Source organism: Solanum lycopersicum, chromosome 11 (genome assembly GCF_036512215.1).
Source record: "Solanum lycopersicum chromosome 11, SLM_r2.1".
Classification (NCBI taxonomy): domain Eukaryota; kingdom Viridiplantae; phylum Streptophyta; class Magnoliopsida; order Solanales; family Solanaceae; genus Solanum; species Solanum lycopersicum.
The window spans coordinates 27,042,615-27,062,160 of record NC_090810.1 but is presented as its reverse complement, the minus strand read 5'-3'; the positions used below and the strand labels follow the sequence as shown (position 1 = coordinate 27,062,160).

General features: G+C 34.7%; 1 long non-coding RNA gene across 1 annotated transcript in view; it reads left to right on the top strand.

Annotated features, from left to right (window-relative positions):
* The first annotated feature begins 1,380 nt into the window (after positions 1-1,380).
* Positions 1,381-19,546, top strand: part of LOC138339565 (uncharacterized) — a 35,224-nt gene continuing 17,058 nt past the window's right edge. The window contains exon 1 of the long non-coding RNA XR_011212400.1: positions 1,381-1,721. This is a non-coding gene — a long non-coding RNA (uncharacterized lncRNA). The remainder of the gene's footprint in view (positions 1,722-19,546) is intronic.

Here is a 19,546-nt window from a genome sequence, read left to right as displayed (position 1 = left end):
CTGAATTTAGAAGAAATTGTGGATATCATTGAAAAAAATAATGTCGATGATAATGTAGAACATTTTACGACACCATCAGAACAAGTTACAATCAGGAAACACTTATTACATTTAGAACTCTTTCACAATTTTATGGTGTAGTTTAAAAAGAAAACATCAAATCTTTGAATGCAAAAAGAAAAGTTAGATATGAGCTTCAACAACATTTTAATTTTAACAAGAAAATCAAACACAATAGAAACATTTTTCACTAATTTTTTTAGATATATTTCTACTTTTAATGAATTATTAATTTGTAATATTAGTGGGACCATATACTTATATAGAGGTCTTCAGAAATATATTATCTTATATTATCGAAATAAGTAAATTTTTTTCATTGGTCTAAATTGAGGCTGGAAAAAAAATTAGTTTCGATATATTATTAATTAATTGAGTATTAATTTAATGAGATTTTTAATGTATCTTTCTTTTTCTATCTTTATTATATTAAAAAGGTGCTTTGATACCGCAAAATTTGCTTAGGGATGATATTTCAGAAAATTTAAACTAAATCCACTAATAAAAATGTCATTTATGAACTTGAGATCATGATTAATGATCATGGTTACCGCACGAAAATGAACGTTAATAACATGTTGAATAGGTGAAAAGGAAATATGTTCATAGGTCCTGAATTTAGATGAAATTGTGGATATCATTGAAAAAAATAATATCGATGATAATGTAGAAGATTTCACTACACCATCAGAACAAGTTACAATATGGAAAAACTTATTACATTTAGAACTCTTCACAATTTTATGGTGCAGTTTAAAAAGAAAACAACAAATCTTTTGAATGCAATAAGAAAAGTTAGAGTTGAGCTTCAACACCATTTTAATTTTAACAAAAAAATCAAACACAATAGAAACATGTTTCACTAATTTTTCTTAGATATATTTCTACTTTTAATGAATTATTAATTTATAATATTAGTGGAACCATATATTTATATAGAGGTCTTCAGAAATATATTATCTTATATTATCGAAATATATTTCTACTTTTTAACGAATTATTAATTTATAATATTAATGGGACTATATATTTATATAGAGGTCTTCAGAAATATATGATCTTATATTATCGAAATAAGTAAATTTTTTTCCATTGGTCTAAATTGAGGATGGAAAAAAAATATTAGTTTCGATATATTATTAATTAATCGAGTATTAATTTAATGTGATTTTTAATGTATATTTCTTTTTCTATGTTTATATGGGTTGCAAGCAATGGACAAGTATTTGCCAAAAACCACACAAATTATAGGGCCGTTTTGTTTTTCAATAAAACCTAAAAGATTATACAATAGAATTATAGAAAGTAGTAGTAGTAAATAGTAGTAATATATTGGTTCCTCCAAAACAAAACCTCTATAACTTGTAATAACTAATGTCTTCTTCTCTTTGCAAATCGTCATCAACCTTTAAAGTTTGGTTTGTCATTGCTTCGACTATCATTGTTGCAATATGGTCGTTTTATACATTTGAAGAAAATTCATTTTTAGATAGAAGGTTTGTTGAAGTAATCCGAATAGTTGGAGGCGGTGTTGGGCCAGAGAGCTTTGCGTTTGACCCTCATGGCGATGGTCCTTACACTGGCGTTTCTGATGGGCGCATCATCAAATGGCTCCAAAATGAGACACGCTGGTCCGATTTCGCCCTCACCTCGCCCAACAGGTATGTCTCCCATCTCTTCTTCTAACTATCCCAATCGTTTTTTATTAGACATCGAGTTCGATAATAAAACCCAAAAATTAAAATTTATTGATTTAAAATTATTTATTAATATTTATATGATTATAATTTAGTAAAATAATAATCAACATGGATTGTGGTGTACTGATTTTGAATTTATTTTTAACTAAATCTCTCGAATTTGCCCTAGATAGGATGAAAATTTTGTTGGAAGCACCGTCCCAAATGAGTTGTGTAAAATGCAATCTGAATTTAATTTTAAATATCTTTTAATAAAAATAAGATAACGAAAATTATTATAAAAGATTAAGCCAAGTAAAAGTTGCGGAGAGTGTCACGTAACATAAGGAGTAACATGTATGTACTGTTGACGTAATCAGTTTTCGCAGTCAACAAGGAAATAACTAACGTGCTCTTTCCATGACTCATATCCAAGCACAATTTGTATTCTTATCAATCGCTACCTAATTACCACTGCTAATTAAGGGAAATTAAGATTAATATTTTTTTCATTTTAGTATTCAACGTGATACTAGTTTTTTAAAATAACCAAATAAATTGGGGTGTGGGGAAATGGAAAATAGGGGAAGAAATTATAAGGAGGGGAACCAAACTTTCACTAATACAATGAAAGTTTTAGTAGCCAACATACTGCGGTGTTCAACGGAATTTCTTTTTTTAGATTGAGTGTTAATTGCTCAAATTAATTCTCTGTCAAACATACAAGTTGAGTGTAAAAATATAAAACAAATTATGACATTCAAGTTGGTCGATGATATATTTAATTAGTATATATAGATATATTTATTTATTATAATAAATGTATGTGTGTATATAATATATGATTATAATGCCAAAAAGAGAAATGAGATAGCAAAATAAGAAGATTAGAATTTTTTTAAAAGGTTCGTAGTTTTCATAATATCAGTGTGAAGTACACTTTAACCAAAAAAAGAAAGTGTAAAGTAAACTTTTATTTATTGTTAGAAGAGCAAATAGATGTGTTTTGAGACAGCACGTTTGGGGCTACTTACTAGCAGAAACATATTCTTTTTCGTTAATTACTTTCTATGTTTTTATTTATGTAATTTGATTTCTTTTTTCGTTTGTCTTATTTAAGAAATATATTTTTATATTAAGTAATATAATAATTTTAAAATATTTATTTTATTTTTAATAAAATAATTTATTATAACATAATTTTTTATCATTTATTTTGAAATATCTTAAATTTGATTTTAAATTAAACTATCTCACGATGAAATAAAATGGAAGAGTAATAAATATTGCCGACTTCTATTATGGTAGGCAACCTTACGGCCTAAATGGTAGTATTAGCTTTTAGGAATGTTGCCTATCGTCTATCTGGTCCCCTGCACATTATTTTGTGTGAGCCATTTTTTTTTTCTTTTTTTTTTTGTCATATATCTAAGACAACTTCTAGACCTCAATAATCAAATTAATTAAATAATTTATACTTGATGTTGTATATAACTCAAATTTCGATATTTATAATTAATTTTTCTTAAAATATGAAATTTATAACATTGGGGGAGAAGTAGGCAAATAGCTAATGTTATCAACAATTTCTATCAAATATCAACTAGTAGTATTGTAAAAGCTATTAACATTTAATTATTACTTCTGTCGCAAAAAATAGTTTTGACAAAAGTTTCTCCTGATAACATCCAAGTTTTTGATGATCTTCCCATGAATGGATAAAAGGACCATCATGTAAGTTGTCATGGCATCAATAACACTATTTATTAGTGTGACTCTGCCACCTAACATAAGTATTTACTTCTCCAGTTTACTAGTTTGTTTTCACACCTGTCCACCACAGAGTTCCATATGTTCATAGACTTAGTATTAGCTGCCAAAGGCATTTCATGATAGGTACTGGGAAGCTACCCTATCTTACCACCTAAAATGTTTTCCAAAGTACTGATTTCTGGAACTTCATTCACAGGATAGATAAAACTCCTTTCCCAATTTATATGAAGTCCATAAACTGCATCAAATAGATGAAGATAACCCTTAGGCATTTTAGTTGTTCCTTATATACTTCACAAATTACCAAGGTGTCATCAACATATTGTAAATGGGAAATAGATGCTCCCTGAAAGTTTCCTTCTTTCACGGTGAAACCGCTGATTTTGTTATTCACCTGAGCGCTCTTCAACATATAAATCAAACCTTCTATGGCCAAAATGAACAGAAAGGAGAAAGGGGGTCTCCTTGTCTCAGCCATCTCTCAGAGGAAAAAAAGCCAGTTCGAGAGCCATTTATCAAAACCGAAAATTTCACTGTAGTTGTGCAGAATCTCATCCAATTTATTCATGTTTTTCCAAACCTCATCCTCCTTAATGTTCTCCACATATGTTCCCGATTCAAATGATCATAAGCTTTTTCTATGTCTAGCTTGCATAGATTCCTGGAACTTTGGATCTGTATATCAGGTCCACATATTCATTAGCCACCAGTATTGCATCCATAATTTTCTTGTCCTTTATCAATGTCATTTATTGTTCATCCACTAGCTTTGACATAGCTTTCATGAGTCTATTTCTTAAAATCTTTGATATGATTTTGTAGATACTCCCAATCAAGTTAATTGACATGAAATCTATCAGTTTGGATGCTCCAAACTTCTTGGGGATATAAAACCTTGAGCAATATATTCTAGTATTGTTTTTCCAGACTCAAACATTAATTTAGAATTGGGTTTTGTGTTGATTAACCTACTTTTCAAGAAGAATGATGTGGATGTTGTTTCTTGAATTTTACTGTAAATACATGATTGTTATATATTGTGTAGCTTCAGAAGTGGTTCGGAAGGGGAAGACTAAACTATTAGGGTGTTTTTTTTTATATCAATTTAGGCCAAGTGATATCCTAAATCTTGTATTCTAGTTTGAATTTTTATGCTTCCTTTGTTGATTGTGTGTTAGGAGTAATGAGAATGAGGTGAAGTGTTTAAATTGTCCAGTAATGGGAATGAGGTGAATTGTTTAAATTGTCCACTTGATTTATCTAAATAAATAAAGAGGGGTCGAAATGAAAAAATCTATTTGTTGAACATGATGATGTGAATTGCCTTAACGTAATCCTTATTGATTGAATGATGAAATGCTTTAAAGCATGAATATGGACTTTAGATGTACAAAATTTTATCTCTTCTGTGTGGTGTAATATTGCTTATGTTCTTTGATCGTTGGACACCCTGATGAGACATGTGACGAGTGTTCTTATGCCGAGGTCTTTTCCAGTGAGTTTTATTATGTAGAGGTCTTTGCCGATGAGTGTTTTTATGCCAAAGTCTTTGAATGTGAGTGTTACCATGTGGAGGTATTTGTCGGCGACCTTTACAAAGCCGATGGGAATTTTTTTTTTTGGCTAGTGATGATCATTATGAATTGATACACTTAATGTTTATGCATTACTTACTTGTGAATTGAAATTGATGTATGTTTTATGTCACGGCCCGAGTCTATACCCTGGACGTGGCCGACACTCAAGAGCTAGTGTTAGTCCCAAGCGAACCCTCATCCAGGCTGACTACAAGATAAAGACTAACTTAAGCATGCAAAATCGTAAAGCTGAAATAAAATTCAACAAACTCAGCTTTACAAAGCTTTAACTCAAATGAACAACTCTAAATAAAAAAATATATATACAACTTGCCATAAAATAGGCAACTTGAGTATTTAAAAAAATTAACGAAATAAATAAAGACTTCTGGAACTCTATTGTCTATCTATGAAGCCTCTAAATGACAATGATGAAAGTCGGGACAAGACCCACGACCTTCTAACAACTGAAAGTAAATTGAATCCTCTGGAAGCAAGGAGGCCCACCATAGCTAACTCAAACTTCATGTGATATCAACGAAGATCCTGTTGATGATCTTGAATACGTGGATCTGCATCATGAGAAGATGCAGGCTAAATGGCTCCGTACGTGGAATGTACGAGCATGTAAGGAAAATTCTAAAGCATAACATAAGCTTGAACTTGATAAATATGAAAACATACTTACTCTTTTCAAACTTACTCAACTCAAGAAAATACTCAAGGATACTCAAAACTACTCAACTCAGAAGTACTCAAGGATAAGATACTCAACTTAGAGATTCGACACTTAACTTGAAATACTGAACTCTTGATATTTAACTGAACTCATTTCAATATAAAGTAGTTTAAAACAAGTGCAACATAAAGAAAAGTTGTTTAAAAACACGATGTCAACTAATAATCATAATTTCACAAAAGACGTACCATCCTCCCTCTCCAAGTCTACATTTGCATTGCGTTAATGAAGTCTCATACCCCCATTCACACTAAGCAGAACTCCTTGTGGAACCATGCAATTACTGTTGTGGGTGTTTCTGTAACCGACAACCACCAATATGAGCCTAAGTGGTGATACAAGGTCTTGCGCACACTGTCAGAACTGCCCTACACTTTGTCCTCATATAGAATGCTTACTTAGTGGATCCACTAACTTAACTTAAGTTATCATCTAAAAAGTATGATCCTTTAATACCCATGTCTACATGGTTTATGGAGACTTGAGTTAATATGAACTGGCATCCCCATATTAGTGCTCAATACTACTCCTAAAAATATACTTAATTCATATGTTTTTAAAACAACTTCTTTCTTTGGATTTAGATACTTAATTAAAACCTAGCTTAAAAGCTTGGAATCGATGTTCCCTTTCTTTCTCAAAAGTGAACATTTTTTAAATCTTTGGAATATATAGTCCACATATACTTGTTTGAAGAAATGACTTCAGTTTTTACTCTTTATGCTTTACTCAACTTGAACTTTAAGTATTTAAAATAAAGTGAAAACATTTGTGAAGAGTTTTGAAAACTTTATAAACTTTACTTTGACTTGCTATTAACTTCTAGACTTGACTCTTAGCTTCTCTTGACATTGATCTTAACTTTCCTTAAATTGGATTATGGATTTAAGGTTCATGATCTCATATTTATGGATGATTTCATGATGTTCAATTTGGAGGGTTTCTGTAGAATTATGAGAATGAACTACTTAACTTAAGGACTAAAAGACACTTAGTCTCAAGACTTTTCAACTTATAGGGTTCATGCGAAATTATGGACATGAACTATTCAACTCAAAGATTTAATGGGTAACATGTAATACTCTGCTGATCAAGAATATAATCTAAAATTGGTTAGAAACTCTATACTCAAAACATAGAACTTTAAGATACGACTCCTCTCAATGGTACTTAATTTATAGAATACATGCGGAATGTATGGGTATGAAACTCGACTCGAAGGACTTTAAGTAACTACATGGAAACATGTTTACAACTCTTATTATTCTGTTACCTACTTCCTCAAAACTTAGTTCAAATTAATAGTTTATCTCAAAAAATTTACAATTGAACTCAAAGACTCTTTTTAAATTTACTCTTAATTAACTCTCTCTTTAATGTGAATTTTGAATTCATCAGTTATGGTTCATGATATGAAAAATATAAATAACAATATAGAAAATTGATAGATAAGAATAGAACTTTTATAAGAAACATGAACTCAAGAACTCAAAATCAACTTATCTCAACAATGCTCAAATCTAGGGGTAGAATCCTAGATTATTCTTTAATTGATTTGAAAGTAGATGAAGAGGAACTATTCCAACACTATGATAGACTTAAATAATTATAATAACAAGATTCTTGAAGAATCTTGAAGAAGAACTTGATTAGAAGCATTGAAACCCTAGCTTGAAGGTAAACAATCAAGAAAACCTTACTTGAGATTCTTGAATTAGTTTCTTCAAATCTATACGACCAAGGATAATGATTTTCATTAGTGAACATGAAACTGATTGTTTTTAGAATTTTATCGGTCAATAAATTAATTTATGGTTTCGTTGGAAGTAGAAAAATAAAATCAACTATTTTTGAATATCATCCCGTCGTCTAATTCGTAACAACACTGTATAAGTTACTAAAATCGTTATAACTTTTTACTCAGAAATTGGATTGACGCAAATTGGTGGAGTCCGAAAGTAGATTGAATTACCTTTAATTGAATTGGTTATGGATCACATACTTCTTAATATTCTAAGAGATATAGTCATTTATAGTTTACCCAAGTACAATATTAAATCAAACCTAATGAATCTTCAAGAACACTTATCAAGATGTCATCAAAAACTTAAATCCTTAGATTTCAAGAACGAATTACGGTGAATAAATCACGAGGGCTTGTCCGTGAACGAAGCCAACACTATGGAATCTTACATACCTCAAAGAACTAGGTTCTTGGAGAAATCATAAATTTCTTGAATGAACACTTTGATCCTTTCCTCATATCTCTTCTTTTCTCTTCTTGAACCCTACCCTAGGCGTATATTAGGATTATAAAACTGAACCTAATAGGATTATACCCTTAAAACATTACCAAAAATGAACTAAATCTGATTGGGTAAAAAAAAGACAAAATACCCCTTACTATTTTCGGCTAACTTTCCTTAACTGGACCTAACTTCAAAAGGCTACATCTCATTCATCTAAACTCGAAACATAGAAAACTTGGTGGAGTTGTAAAGATAATTCAAAGAACTTTCTGAAGGTTTCTTGTAGCACACACTAACTAATTATGTTCTAAGAGTTATGTTCGTTTGATGTAGACCTAAAAATCATACTTATGCATAACTTACGAAATTTTAGATTTCGCTTTGTCCAATTAAGTTATTTTTGTATTCAAGGTTCCACATCTAGTGAGTTGAATTTAATACTAAAGAAATACCAAACAAAAACTTACCAAGAAAAACTGTTTGTCTTAGTTCAAAATTTTTTCTAGGTTTTACATGTTTTGTGTGACTAAGCTACTTGTTATTGATATTGACCTGTTTGGCTTGTTCGATTGTTGATTGGGTACTGTAACATTCCAGAAAATGTACTTGTCTAGTGAAGGGTCTATTAGGTTTTAAGAATATGTACATAGGCATCCCAATGCCCAATATTGAGTAATATTGGACATGTTAGAGAATATTGGCTGAAGGGTGTTAGCCAATTTCTATGTATTATCAAGTAACTTATGATATACTTTGATTTCAAATTCCCCAATCCAAGCTTTTTTGGGAATTGTACTTCCAATGAATACCCTAAGCTAAAAATTTTGATTTCTTAGATCCCACACATCAAGTACGAGGCATCCATGTGTCAAGCCTAGGTACCATAACACATGATCATTTAAAACGATCATGTAGATTAACAAGTTCCCAAGGACATAGTGAGGGTCCTTGGACAAGAAATGCACAACAACACATGTGTAAGCACATGTTCAAGAGACCAAGCCCTAACCGAATTCGGTTAGGGGGAAGACACACGTACGGGTAAAGCCAAGTGGGCCCTAGCTTCCTAACCAATCCTAGGCTCTAACTAACTTACCTAACTATATAAATAACCTAGGACTAACTAAAATAAAATAAGTAGTGTACCCGAAATCCTAAGACCTAACCGGGTAACAAGCTACAGAAACATTCAAGTACCTAACCTAGGATGGTCCAAAGAGGTTGGTTAAGGTCCTAGTGACTTAGGGGTACTTTAGTAATTACCCTAGGTCACTTAATTAATTAAAATATCAACTTAATTAATTAATTAAAAATTCATGGTCAAGCCGAGATACCTTAGTAATTTTTCATATTTGGCTATGTCAAATGCTCTCCTTATTTTTAGTCAATTTAGGAGGGGCATTTTGGTAATTAGCTAATTGATTATTTAATTAAGTTAATTATACTAAGTTGAATTAGTCAATATTCAGTTCCTAAGACTTCGAATCACGTTTAACTAGGTAAGAAACCTCACAACTCAAAAATAATAAAAAACGTAAGAAAAACAGTGAACAATTCTCCTTAGGCGATTTCAAGGCAGTTCTTCAAGATTTTTCATGCAAAGTACGGGGTGATTTTTGTATATTCAATTCTACAGGAAGGTATGGGTATTCTTTGTTGGATTCCTTTCGCGAAGAGGCTTTTCAAACATTTTTGAATTCAAGAAAATCAAAACTAGGGTTGTTCCCAACGAATCAAATGTTTATCTCCCTAGTTCTCCCTATTTCCGATTCTACTAGTATATTTAATGCAAATCTCAAACATGTTGTTGGTATGCAGTGCTAACTGATTATTATTTGTAGGCTTCTACGATTTAATAATGTCGAATGAGACCTATATGTTAGATCCGTATGATTAGAGTATCGTTTACATGAGATAAGAATGTTGTAATGCCCAATTGTTTTTCAGAAGATGAAATTGTCAAAAGTTGGCTTGCTTAAAATAATGAGATTATTATAGTATATACATGAAGTTGATTGACTTGGCTAATGATATTCTCATGACCAACGTTTAGTCAAAGTTTGGTTTATGCCAATAAATTGGGTTACAATATTATTTCCAAAATATGTAATAGAATCGTCCATTGACAAATCCATACCAATCTTATATGGCCAATGTAAATTATGATGTTCTTGTAAGGCCAAATACATGTTAAAGAATATGTTGACAAGTTGTATATCAATGAAGTCATAACTCAGGGTATGTCAATGATCAAGACAAGTCCCAACATACCATATATAAATGAACTTGTGAACATAGTAGCACATTGAATAAGTCCTTGTAACTTTCATAAAGAATGGTACAAGACTACCAAATAATATTTGAGAAGATAAGGTTAGTAACGAAATAACATAAAAGCTTATGAGTCATGAAATTGACCTAGAATTGGGTGTTAAAGGAAGTGAGACAAGTGTCACTTGCACCTAAACAATTATGTTAAAGATACTCACATAAGAGGGTGTTAGAAATCGTGAGACAAGTCTCATTCACACCATAATGATAAAATAAGATTCAAGTTCACATTCATCAAGTAAAGAAAGGGATGACAAGCCATCCATTGAGCTAAGCATACCTCATACTAGAAGCAAGCTTGCATAATGTATGAGTCAACTCTAAAATTTGTAAAGCATGGTAAATTGAGCAGAGCGCCGATAGACTAGCAATGAGCTTGTGCAAGCACATGTAAGACATGAGATGAGACTACCACCAAGGTGGATAAGGGTCTCCAAAATTTCCTAGTCTTTGAACTATTTTGCCAGCATAGGTTACTAGCTAGTGGATCCACCTAAGAAAGCTAGGAAGAATTCAGTTTCACTTTGGTCGGTGAAACTCTTCTTTTCTGTGTAGGGAAGACACTGTATTTTCATGTTAGCTCACATGATCTATGTCGGTTAAATGCTAGTATTCTGTTTCACTTTAGCCGGTGAACCACCTCTTTTCAGTTTGGGGATGACACTAGATTTCATGTTAGCTCACATGATCTATGTCATTTTAATGCTAAAGATTTCTTAAAGAATGTAAGAAACAAAGAAAGAAAGAAATAAAAGTATGTTCAAAGTGAACATGAGATCAAAGAAGAAGATATTTAAGTTCAAAGTGAATTAAGTAAGCAAAAGCATAAGTAAATCAAATCACCAATGTTTGATAAGAATGAAGTTTTAACAGTTATTGGCTTATGCCAATAAAGGGAGAGAGACATATTGGCTTATCAATGCCCCATAATTTTTATATCATGCAAATGATCAAATAATGGGCATAGGCAATAATCTTTATATTATGCAAATGATCAAATAATGGACATAGCCAATAACCTTTATATTATGCAATGATCAAATAATGGGCATACACAATAATCTTTATATTACGCAATCAACTAAATAATGGTCATAGCTAATAAATATTGGCTTATAAAGACTCATGCCAATTTAACCAGAATGGTAAGAATAACTTGTGAGTAGGGTAGTCAAATTCCTTAGTGTTTTGGATTACTTACTTGATTCATTGTAGGAATGGGACTACAATGAATCATTGCACTCGTAAGTAAAACATAAGTTCAAAGGATATCATTGAACAACACAACAAAAAGAAGAAAAGACTAAAAAATAATCTAAGTGTGGGAAAAGGAGCTCTCGGCTTAAGGGGGGAGCAAAAATATAAATTTTTGCTCGAGTTATTCTAAAATTATGTTCATGATTCCAAGGTATTAGGTTCATATAGAAAATGAGTTGTGTGATTTAAATGCATGAAAATATGTCATATTCATAGCATGATTCGTAAATAACGAATTAGGAAAGTAAAGTGACTTCACTTTCCAAAAATGGCATGTTGCTATAGGAAAAGCTTTCCTTGATCATGCATAGTCCTTATGTGTTAATGTGCATATACCCATATTTAGTACAAGTGTGTACTAACCCATATACTATTACTATTTTTATAAGCGCAAGTTCTTGAAGAAGATTGAAGATTCGCTTGAAGCTGTTTGTTCAAGCTTTTTTATTAAGGCCGGTTTGGCAACTACTATTATTATGAACTCTTCATTTTAATTGTTCAATCTATTAATAGATGGTTGTTTAGTTTGAGCTATTAGTATATCACTCTTATGCAGAAATTATATGAAGTCTAAGTAAACTTCATTAAGTTAAAAAGTTTTAAATTTTTTGCTAAATTTAACTGTATGATTGTAATGAAATCTAAGAAGAGGCTTGTCTGCAACCTCTTAGAGATTAACGACGCCGGTCTCATCTAGGGTCTAGAACCCGGGTGTGACAAACTTGGTATCAGAGCATGAGGTTAAATTACCGAGAAACTAAGGCACAAAACAACCACGTTGGGTAGTTTCTAGCTTATGGTTGTGAAGTGCAACACAATCATGACTTAGAGACTTAGTGATGTTAGGAATCTTCCCTTCTTCTACTCTTTATCGTGCAGTGTAGAGCTTTGATATTTGGTGTCATTCTAGTATCTAACTTCCTTTTTGTGTGTGCGTGTAGAAAAATGAACACAAGAAACGCAGGAAGGAGTGTTGGAGAAGCAACTACTTGGGGAAACCAAGATCCTACTCAAGCCCCAGCTGCTGGAGTACAAGTGTCTGTCAACCCAACTATGTTGACGGATGGAAGAGTGAGTGTAGCACTGTTTCAGATGGCCCAAGCCATCACTTCTCAAGCACAGGCTATCACATACCAGTCCACTAGAGAGGGTTCTCCCAGGGAGAACCCACATGCTAGCACCATGGCTAGCAGACGAAGAGATTTCACCAGGATGAATCCTCCAATCTACTTCGGGTCCAGAATCAATAAGGATCCCCATGAGTTTGTTGATGAGGTACACAAGATTCTCTGTGCTATGGGTGTTAATGAAAAGGAGAAGGTTGAGTAGGCTGCATACAAGCTCAAGGATGTGGCTCAGTTATAGTACAAGATATGGGTAGATGGCCGAGCACCCGGAGAAGTCCTTATCACTTGGGACATTTCTAAGACTGCATTCCTAGAGAGGTTCTTTCCCAGAGAGTAGAGAGAGTCTAAGGTTGAGGAGTTCATCAACCTACGTTAGGGAGGTATTTTTGTCAAGGAATACTCCTTGAAGTTTGTCAAGCTTTCCAAATATGCTTCTTCCTTGGTGTCCAATAGCAGGGATGAGATGAGAAGGTTTGTAACTGGTGTATCAGAGGATCTGGAGGAGGAATCTTGGGCAGCCATGTTGCATGATAACATGGACCTTGTTAAATTAATGGTACATGCACAATAGGTAGAGGAGAGTCATCGGAGGAAGGGAGGCCGAGAAGGCAAGAAGCCTAGGACCTCGAATTATTCTTGTTCTAGGAGTGGTAGGAGTTCGTTTAGAGTCCAGGACAGGCCCAAGTTCAAGAAGAGGCACCAGACTCAGGTAATCCTACTCCTTTTAGGAACACTAATGCCAAAGGGAACAAGTTTGACCCTAAGAAGGGTAATGATAGAAATGCCCAGCGTGACAGAAATTCATGTGGTAAGTATGGTCGTTCGCATGGAGGTGAGTGCAGGAGAGGTTCTAATGCTTGGTATGGGTGCGACAAGAGTGGCCATATGATCAGAGACTTCTCACATGTGAAAAATCAAACTAAGGAAGATACTCACCTCGGCCTAATCCTACTGCTGTAGCTGAGCCTCCCAAGAGGAACAGGTTCTATGCTTTAAAGGGTAGAGAGGAACAGGAGAAGTCAGCTGATGTGGTGACTGGTAACTTGCATGTCTTTTCTCTTCCTATATATGCATTGTTTGATCCAGGATCCACCTTGTCTTTTGTTATTCCCTTAGTAGCTAGTAAATTTGACTTGCTTCCTGAGATCTTTCATGAACCTTTTCTAGTTAGTACTCCTATAGGGTTAGAGCTGAAAGAGTATATAGAGATTTCCCAATAACTGTTATTGATAAAAGTCACTTATGCTGACCTAATAGAATTAAACCATGCTTGAATTTGATATAATTTTGGGTATGGATTGGCTCCATAAGTGTTATGTTACCATAAACTGTCGAAACAGGGTAGTAAGGTTTCAGTTTCCTAATGAGCTAGAGTTAGAATGGGAAGGGCGTAATTCAAATCCAATAGGCTAAATAGTTTCCCATCTTAAAGCTAATAAGATGTTATCTAAGGGGTATCTATATCACTTTGTTAGAGTCAATTATTTAGAGCATGAAATTCCTTCCATAGACTCTGTGTCCATAGTGAATGAGTTTCAAGATGTCTTTCCGGAGGATTTATCAGTAATCCCTCCTGAACGCGAAATTGACATTGGTGTTGACTTAGATACCAACACCAAACCAATTTCCATTCCTCCCTATAGAATGGCTCCAGCTAAACTCAAAGAGTTGAAGTTGTAGTTAAAAGATCTACTTGATAAGAGCTTCATCCAACCGAGAATATCCCCATGGGGTGCTCCACATGCACCCCATACAAGTAGTGCCTCCACAGCTTTAATGTAAACACCACAGTTGCAACCTCTAGGTCATGAGTGGGATGATTCTTCTCATGAACCTTGAGTTGTCTGGACGCATAAGCTATCACCTTACCACCCGGCATAAGAACACAACCCTAACCAACCCAAGATGCATCACAACACACAATGTAATTCTCACCACACTTAGGCAAAGTAAGCACCGGGGCTGAAGTGAGTTTGTCCTTGAGCTCCTGGAAACTCTTCTCAAAAGTCTCCATCCATTCAAACTTGGCCTTCTTCTTAGTCAAAGTTGTCGGTGAGGCAACAATGGAAGAAAAAACCTCCATGAAACTACGGTAGTAACCAGCCAATCCCAAGAAGCTACGGATATTTGTCGGAGTAAAAGGTTTTGTCCAGTTCTTAACAACCTCAGTTTTCCTGGGATCTACCTCCACACCTTTGTCACACACAACATGACCCAGGAAGGTCACTGATCTATGCCAGAATTCACACTTACTGAATTTGGCATACAACTGATGTTGTCTAAGTACCTTCAAGGTTATTCTCAAATGTTGTTCATGCTCTTCTTTGATCTTAGAGTAGATGAGAATGTCATCAATGAATACTATGAAGATATAGTAAAGGTATTCACGGAAGACTCTGTTCATGAGATCCATAAATGCCTCAGGTGCATTAATGAGACCAAATGACATAACTAGAAACTCGTAATGACCATAAGGGGTACGAAAGGCTGTCTTTAGAACATCTTCATCCCTAACCCTAAGCTGATGGTACCCTGAACAAAGATCGATCTTCAAGAAGAAACTAGACCCTTGGAGTTGGTCAAAAAAGTCATCTATTATGGGAAGGATATACTTATTCTTGATAGTGACTTTGTTTAGCTGCCGATACTCGATATACATTCTAAGGGTTCCATCTTTCTTTTTCATAAACAACACTGGAGCGCCCTAAGGGGATATGCTCGGCTAAATGAAACCCTTATCAGTGAGATCTTTTAACTGTACCTTTAACTCTTTAAGTTCAGATGGAGCCATTCTGTAAGGAGGAATTGAAATTGGTTTTGTATCGGGTTCTAAGTCGATTGTAAAGTCAATCTCCTGAGGGGAGGAACTCCAGGAAATCATCAGGAAATACATCTTGGAACTCATTCACTACAGGCACTAAGTCTATGGAATGAATTTCATGATACAAATTATTAACACTCACAAGATGACACAATAAACCCTTGGACATCATTTTATTGGCTTTAAGGTTCGAAATCAAGGGATTAGGACGACACGAGTTGAACCCCTCCCATACTAGCTCTTCTTCATTAGGGATACAAAATCTCACAACCCTATTACGATAATCCATGCAAGCATAACAACTATGAAGCCAGTCCATGACAAGAATAACATCAAAATCATGCATTGGTAACTCAACAAAGTCTTTAGACATAGTCTTACCACATACAACTATTGAGTAATCCTTGTATACTCTATCAGTTCTTACATTTCTCCTAAAGGTGTACTAACCACTATAGGATCATGAAGGATTTTTGGCAATATCTCAAAAGTGAGAGCAAGAAAAGGAGTTACAAAGGAAAGCATAGACCCTGGATCAACTAAAGCATAAACAGAAGTTGAGAATACTTGCAGCATACCTGTTACCACATCAACGGACTTCTCCTGCTCCTCTTTACCCTTTAGGATGTAGATATTGTTCCTCTTAGGAGGCTCGACAATTGCTGCATCTTGTGGATTAGGACTAGGTGGAGCATTACCTCCAGCCTGACTTCTTTTTTGTGGGAAGTCCTTAACCATGTGCTCGCCCTTATCTCAAGCAAAACAGGCATAGTGCCCTGTATGCACTCTTCACTGTGAGCATGGACACACTTACGACAATCTTTTCTGGGACGCTGTATCTCACCTCCATTGCCCTTCCTGGGCTCGGGTCTGCCTCCTTTAGGTGTTGTAGTCCTCTGAGAGTTAGAGTTCATTGAACTTTGTTGCCCCTTTTTGAATTTGGGCTGCTCAGGGACACCAAAGTTGTTTCTGTTGCCTCCATTACTAGGACCTGCCTAATCTTGAGACTTAGGCTTCCTAGCAGCACAAATGCTTCTCTTCTTTCGGTTGTCCTCTACCGCCAGCATGTACCATCAACCTGGAGAAGTCAATGTTATCATGGAGCATCGCAGACCAACACTCCTCCTCCAGATCTCCGTTGATTTCTATGAGAAACCTGCTCATCTCATCCCTAGTTTTATATACAAGGGAAGTAGCATACCTGGATAGTTTAACAAACTTCAGGGAATACTCCCTGAGTGTCATTGATCCCTGCTTAAGGTTGATAAACACCTCAACCTTTGCCTCCTTCATATCCCTAAGAAAGAATCTCTCTAGGAAGGCTGTCTTAAATAGCTCCCAAGTGACCGGAACACCGCCCAAAACCTGGCTATCGTGCCACATCTTGTACTAAGTCTGTGCAACATCCTTGAGTTTATAGGAAGCCAACTTTGCTTTCTCAGTATATGTGTCCCCCATAGCCACCAAGATCTAATTCACCTCATTAACAAACTCCTGAGGATCCTCCAAAATCTTAGACCATGTGAAAATAGGAGGATTCATCCTCGTAAAGTCTCTTAGCCTATCAACCATTCTGCCCTTTGAACATTCTGTCGTTTGACCTTGTCAGTCATGGACTGGGCCTGCATAGTGATGGCATGTTCCATCTGGACCAGATATGCCCTCACCTCTGAATCAGTCAACCCAGCAGGATTAACCGTCATAGCCACTCCTTCAACTGAAGCCTGGGGTGGAACCTGATTGCCACCAGCAGCTACTCCTCCTCTCCTTTGACCAATTGTTCTCCTAGTATTGATTTTCTGAAAACAACAAGGATTGATGTTAGACACTCTCATAAAACAAAGAAAATCAAACATTAGGAAAGTCAATATAAGATCAGAAGAAGGGAAATTTTCCTACGCATCATGCAGTCTCTAATTCAGGATAGTAATGCACTTTAGTACCATGACTTAGAAACTACTTAATGTGGTTGATGTGAACTTATTATCCTCAGAATTCAACCTAGCGCTCTGATACCAACTTTTTCACGTCCATAATCTATATTCCAGATGAGAACAACGTCGTTGACCTCTTAGAGGTCGCAGAAAAACCTACATACGTCATTCTTACTTCATCTAGGTTAATTTTTAGTGAAAAAATTGAACTTTTTGTTTTATTATTTAATTCTAAGCATCTTACACTTGACATCATAGGATTTCATAAATCAACCACCTAATATAGAGATAATCTAATTAAAGAATCAATTCATAATTTTACTAAACGTATTTTTTCCAAAATGACACCAATACAAAGTCTGAAAAAAAGTGGAAAGAAACACTAGTGGAACATGATCCACTAGCTATATCCTACATCTAAGCTAGATAATAAAGGTATAAATCCTCTAAAGCATGAGTGCCTACCAAGTTCAGTTTAAAACTCCACGTCCGGATAGCTGCAACGTGAACCTGTAAGCTCTAGCGTCCACTTGTTCCTGAACCTAAAATTGTAGATTTTATGGGATTAGTACATACTTATACTAAGTATGGGTATATGCAAGCACACACCAAGGACATGCATGAGTAAGGAAAACTCTTTCCTAACAACATGATTATGGAAAGTCAAGTCAGTGGACTTGCCAAAATGGGATTAGGAAAGTTAGTGAGCTTTCCAAATTTGGATTAGGAAAGTTATGCCATGAGAGTAACATGAATCATCAAACTTATCATATTGCACAAAACATATAACATCTTACGCATAGCACATAACATATTGCATATAGAAGATAACATCTTTCATATCATTCATTCATATGCCATGAGACCTTGGAATCATGGACTTGACATTAAGACTTCCCAAAATGAGGGCTCAACATACGGGACCTCAACTAGGGAGCCTTCTTTATCAAACACAGAGTCTCCTTCATTCATTTATACATAATTCATTTCATTTCTTTCATAGTCTAGTGTAAACATCAGCTATACCTAGGATGTAGTTTAAGACTTTCATCGGGTTCATTGTGCAATAATCAAGAATGACCTAGTGTCATTACTTAAGTCTAGCTCACCTCTTGATCATCCTATCCTAATACCTTTGGTATCATTCATTTTATTATGTACATCATTTGAGGGTGGCCTAATTCATTCATTGGAGACTTTAACTATAACTGACATAGATCATGTGAGCATCATGAAATACAGTGTCTCCCCCACAACGAAAAGAGGTTGAATCACCGGACAAAGTGACCCAAAACATGCAATCGTACATTGGAATTGAACCCCGCCAGATCCGTATATTGGCATTATAGGTTCAAAGACTAGGGGATATAAGGAGACTCATACCCGGCATTGCTGGACAGTCTCATCTCATGAGAGTTACGTGAATCTCCACTCTTTCTGAAAGAAGGAATCACCACTCATAGCTAGTCTATCGGTGCTCTGTATAAAGTTCCACTACATTCAACTGATACGTCATGGAAGTTGGCTTCTAATATTAGGACATCATATCTCAATAGATAATTTCTCATCTCATCATTAGTATTAAGTGTGTTAATATCAATACTTTCATTAGAGTGTTCATAGAGACTGATCTCTTCATTAACTTTACACTCTCATAGGTGAGTACGTTTTAGTAACATTTACTTAGGCTCATTTGAGATTGCTCTCATCTTTTACATTAGCCTCATATCATGTTGTCACCACATTCATTAACATTAGCACATTTTCTCTTAGTCACCCCTTTTTAAGTGAATGTTCATTTCATCATATGCCAATGCACTTGGCCATTTAGTGTGTTTCACACTCTTACTTAACCCTTCTAGGGTTTCATCATTTCATTGTTCATTTCATTATTTCATTGTTCATTTCATTGTTTCACTGTTCATTTCATCATGTGCCAATGCACTTGGCCATTAAGTGTGTTTTACACTCTTACTTAACCCTTTTAGGGTTACATCAT